The sequence below is a fragment of the Protopterus annectens genome, chromosome 3.part0 (assembly GCF_019279795.1).
Source record: "Protopterus annectens isolate FY-2018-M chromosome 3.part0, PAN1.0, whole genome shotgun sequence".
Classification (NCBI taxonomy): Eukaryota; Metazoa; Chordata; order Ceratodontiformes; family Protopteridae; genus Protopterus; species Protopterus annectens.
The window spans coordinates 1,110,984,789-1,110,990,788 of record NC_056731.1 but is presented as its reverse complement, the minus strand read 5'-3'; positions in this window follow the sequence as shown (position 1 = coordinate 1,110,990,788).

Below are 6,000 nucleotides of genomic sequence, written 5' to 3'. Positions count from 1 at the left end.
TATCAGTTGGTTCTGTATATTTAGTGCCATTGTGCTGTAACTCAGAGCGGATCTGAGTGTTGCCATTGAGATTCTTGACATAGCTATAGAATGCTTTGTGGTTGTCTTTAGAATCAGTGGTGATTTTGTTTTCATAACTAGCTTTGGAGGATTTTATGAGGGATCTCAGCTTCTTACTGAGGCTGACCAGGGAGTTCCTCCAATCATGGGATTTTACTCTTTTTTGCAACAGTTTCTTTCTTCTGTTGTAGAGTTTGTTTATGGCAGGGGACCACCAGATTGGCTTCCTTTTTTTGGAGGATAGCATGTTGGTTCTGTTAGGGATAGCAAGATCCATGCACTCATGTAAGTGCTTATAAAGTGCATTTGTGTAGGATTCAGCAGTCATACCTCTATTGTCTGTCTGCGTGGGTGTCGTGACGTTTGCCACTTCTGTCTTAAGAAGCGTGAAGTTGGCTTTGGAAAAATCTTTTACGGTGGTTTCCCTAATGGGGGGGGTGGAGCGGGATGTGGATGTCTAGGGTGATTAGCTTGTGGTCGGATCTGACCAATGAGGATTTGACCTTTGGTGTGGAACACCAGTCGCCCATGTTGGTAATGACCAGGTCTAGGATATTGCTGGTGGGGGTGTGGATAAGTTGATCCAAGGCGTTGGAATTTATGAATTCCAGAAAACGTTGAGCAAAAGAGTTGGTACATGAGTAGTTTTCCCAGTTAATGGTGGAGTAGTTGAAACCACACATTATTAGGGTGTTGGGTTGTACCCTAATATTTTCCAGTGTATCAAGAAATGAGGATTGGGAATCCTGGGGCATGGTGGGGGATCTGTAGCAAGTTACAATTTGGATTGCGGTCTTGCCCAGAGTTAGTTGCACTTGGATGCATTATGCTGAGCAACTAGCCTGGAAGTGTGGATATCCTTAAAGAATATGGACACGCCTCCACCTTTAGTGTTTCAGTCCAGGTTAGGTGGCCGAAAGGTGTGGTATGAATTATAGCCTGGTAGTGCAGGGGTGCTCTCTGGAGCCTTGAGCCAGGTCTCTGTCACTGCACAGATGTCGATGTTCTCCATTTTAAGGAGTGCCTCAAGTGAATGCATTTTGAGGTTTAGATCAGAATTATTCTTAAGATGCAATCGACTCATATACGTGATGCATCGTGTATATATAAACTTGCTAAATAACATTGGCATACTGAGAACTGATTTTTTTCTCAATAACGCAAAGAGGTTTGCAGTTCCATTACCCTGGAGGATAAATTTTCAATTGACGTGATTAATGCTAAATCAACATTTAAACAGTTTTGCTAAGGATTTGCTGTTACACTTGAAGTTATAATTGTCCATATTCTGCTTATGATAACATTTTTGGTACTAATAATTTCAATCGACTATATGCATCTTCTGCAAGAATGTTACATAGAATGTTAACAATTAATGCCCATTGTACAGTTCTACATTTAAAAGAATGAGATCTACTTTCATCACAGTTTCCCAGTCTATTAAATAACTCCTTGAAATTTTTATTTAATATCAATGGAATTATTGACCTAGTTATGAGAAGATGGCCAGCTGTACTTTTGGAAAAAACATATGCTTGACATAATGCTCTTACAAGACACTTGTTCTCCCAAATGGATCACTTGAAACTATAAAATATATGACTATGTCCAATTTTCCTTATCTTCCCTAAAGGCAAAGAAATTGTGAGTTGTATTTATAAGGGAAAAAAGTGGAAGATGCATTTCTAGTCAGAAATTATCTTAACAGATGTTAAATAATAGGTATCTATCACAATTACTCAGAAATTTTACATGCACAGAATCCTATGTATGGAAGTAAAGTCGCAATAATAAATATTTCATTCTCAGGAATTGGAGCTCAGGCATTATATTGATTATGAACTTACATTTAACCTGTAACTGGATTATTGTTAAGAAGCCATTATTTACCCTGGAGGTTTTATCTGCTTCTCTGACCCAAGTCTTTGGAGTTGTCAAAACACCCATAATTGCAATATTACCAATTATTTTTACTGTCTTGCCTATCAGTTTACACTAAGATATGGAAAAGAAATACGGTTAGGTGATTTTCTTTTCTATCATAAATACATAATATGTAAATCAGAATAGGCAGGATATGCTTTTCCAGACATATAGCTGATGCTATTGATAATAATGGAATAGAATCTAATATATTGTCAGATCACATAACTTTATTGTGATATCATAGACGCTTCAAATTCTCCAGGTTTGAGAAAAGCAGCCATAGTTTCTTTCAATCATAGAGGAATGTTGTAGAGTCACAGACATTAAACTACAATCAGTACCCATGTACTGAGGTACCTTTATATGCTTTCTGTATGCCAGGCTGAAACTCTTGTCTTCATTCTCTATTGAAAAAGTGTTAGGATGAGACAGATGATCTTTATGACTGCTTTGCATTTTCTACTTTCATTTTGCACTTTCCAAGTGCAGCCAAGTGATTTTTTTACTTACTTATATTTGTTAACTAGATAAACCCACTGGACACGTGTCCCTTTTAAGAAGCCATCTAGGAACATTGTCTGATATTTCAAGTGACTTAGTCACACAGTAGGTAAATAAATGTAAAAAGAATCAAATCTAGTACCCCTGACTGCAGAAAGCAGCAATATATCCTCAACATAGATCTAATCAAAGAGTAGAATTCAGTACCTTACAGCTTGTAATAAGGATCACAGTACAAAAAATGAAAACTACAGGCCAGGTTCATTTATGCCTACACTAAGTGTATACTAAGTGTACGCGATCTGTATTAAAAAAGATCCCTACCACATTTTTTCTGCTTTCTAGTCACTCGGAAAGATTACATGAAGTCTATATTTTGTAGTAACCATTATGAATCTCCCACATATAATTAAGGTTGCAAGAAAATCATTAGGAAAACTTAAATTAAGAAATAGAAGGTGTGAGTTATGCTAGTGTTATCTGTTCACTCAGAATGATGTACACTTATTGCAGGCATTAATGAATCCCAGAGGTATGTGTTTACTGTATACCCATGCCCCTCAGACAAACAAAAGTTGATCTGGAGCCTTAAATTATAATAATTCCAGAATACCACAGACATTCTAAATCCAAATACATATGTTGTTCTCCAAAATACAAAGAGTTGCAGTACCTCTATATATCCACATATGATGGAGGGAATTTCATATCTTTATTCTATGTCTGGAGATCTAGCAACAGAACAAGTTGCAAAATGAAAACTTCCATTCTCTTTATTCAGTTGTCATCATGCCTTACAGACTCTCAAAAACCTCATAAAAGGCTCAGAATTTGATTGCCTGCCTCAGATGGAAACATATCTTCATTGTTTGTCTTTACACCTAATTTCTGATACATGCAATACACTAACCCATTTAGGATGCTCACCGCATCAGTCATACTTTTAAATAACTGTGATTTAAATAATGCTGGGAGTAACCAGACCTAGTACGTTGCTTCTACTTTTGATAATTCTGAAACAGAAGAAACACAGACAGAATTCTATAATAAATTATGTTGCCTTTATGTCCCAAGCAACACAATATGTAATACCATGTATGTCGGAAAGTATTTGAACTCATGCAACAGTTATGAGCCTTTAATTTCCAACTGCATGCATTCCATGTATAAGGAACAGTATAGCTTTTCAAAAAGTTTTAAATTAACCAGTAATATTTCATTTCAGGTAGTTTCAAGATAAGAAAAAGGCACCAGTTATGACTTCCATCACTATTGCTGTTTACGTTAATAACAGAATTGCTTGTATGATTAATAAGTGATATTAAACTCATACAGAGCTAAGAAACTCAGGATAACCAGAAACACAAGCTGGTGATGTTTGCTGAACCTTTATCATCTTTTCTGTTTACTTCCAGTTAACACCCATAGCTTCTTATGGCATCAAGATATTTTTTGGGTTCGGCTTTTTTAACTAAGTGACTTTTCCAGCTAATAATAGCAGCATTCGAAAGGAAAAGGAGAAATTAACAAAACAACACTAAGATTATTAATCTACACTGTCCTGCAGTAGAGAAACTAATCATTTGCCACGTATCATTTATATTTACATATTTATGTTCATATTTCCATAAGTAAGAGACCTACATGTTATTGAAGGGTATTGTGTGAAATACCATGGAGGGTGGAAGGGAAATGCGTTGTCAGTGTTTACTTATACCACACCATACTGGCTATACTGATAGTTGTTTGGTAGTAATTATGAAAATAAACAATATTTCTATATGCACTTAATAATTAAAAAAACAAATGCCTTAAAAACAATTGCATAGCATCAGATGAAACCTTAGCTGTTGTTGAAGAAAACTGGCTTTGATATTTGCACTGTAAATTGCGCAGTTTCAGAGATATTCAGAATTATTTACATTGCTAATTATACAGTCAAACATATTTTTATATATATTAGTAAACATCTTAACAAACATGACTCAGAGAGACATTTCTTACTGTTGTGTGAAAGCTCAAGTCTGGTTAACAAAAGTGTTATAACAATATAGACTAGGTTGTATGGTTTCCAAGGTATGACAATTTGTCTGTGAAACTTTAACCAAAATATAATTATGTGCATTATAATATATTATAGTATTTACGGAAAGACCATGAATGAGTTGACTATCATCACAGTAAGGAATACTTCTTCTTGATAAAATTGCTAGTTGCATAGGTTTGATAGCTTTTATTGTTCACAACATATTTACAAGTGTTTATTTTATGCCTTTTAAATTGGTATTTTAGAAAATGCTCTGGAATGAAAGGGTGTGTGCAGGCAACTAGAGGTGTGGTATTTACACACCATGTAGGTATTAATTACATGTCTCTACTTGGGATCTGCAACATGATTCATGAATTTGCACACCTGTCAGGATTCACAGTTAATTCCAACAAAACAGCAACATTTTTTGTTCGCATTTGCACTTTCCCTGAATTTCCATTTTTATTGTCCCCAAGATGTTAGGTTTTTTAAGTGTTCAGCTGGCAATCAGCCTCAGACAAATTAAACAGTGACATGATAAATACATCACACAGAGCATAGACTTGTAGTACAAGACCAAATATATCATTATGGGTGACTGACAAGTTGCCAAATGACAACTTTTCGAACCCAAAAAGAAAATCAGCTGATCGAACTTGCTGGTTTCACTCATGCGTGAGATCATAGTACAGTTTGGATAAGAGAATTTGCCCTTTCTCCACTGTAGTGCAACCTCAGAGTTGGTATACATAATTAGCAGGGGGGTGCATTCCAAGCAGCTGTGCTTGATAAGTTATGGCTTAATATGTTGCTTTTTCAATAAAGCAACATACACTCATCATTATATGCCATTTAAGCAGCAACCTTCTGTGGTGAAAATGGCACTTATACCAAACTTCTCCCCACAGATAACATTACAGAGGAAATAAACTTTTTTGCTGTTTTAATTTGACACAACAGCCTGTTTACCATCAATCCTCTGCTGGCAACCCATTAGTTTCTCTACCTTGGCCTGGTATCAATACTGCACATCATCACATGGGTGGTTTACCTTTACAGAGGGAAGATACTTTTATGTAACCTCCTGTCATGTCAAGGCAATGGGCAATCATCTAACAAAAGAATTACAATGTGTGTATCTGCCTTGAGTATGCAACTCCTTTCCTCTCTCTGTTGGTTGGCAGATATGGCACACTGCTGACTATGCCAAGTCCTGGAAAGATTCTTGACTCTGCACACCTTCTTATTCTTGACTAGAGTATGGAGCAAACTTTGGTTGAGCTCATGGCCCCAGAGTACACATCTTGGTGTTGCAATTACAGAGAGACCTGTACCAACCCTCCTCCATGAAAAATGAGCAAGCATTGGCTTCTCATCCCTGCCCCTCCAAGCCAGATAATCCATCGCTCAGGCTGCTGTGAAACCCAAATCATCTAGGGCTTTATTTCTGTATGACATGGAACCAGAAGTAGATGGAATCATTT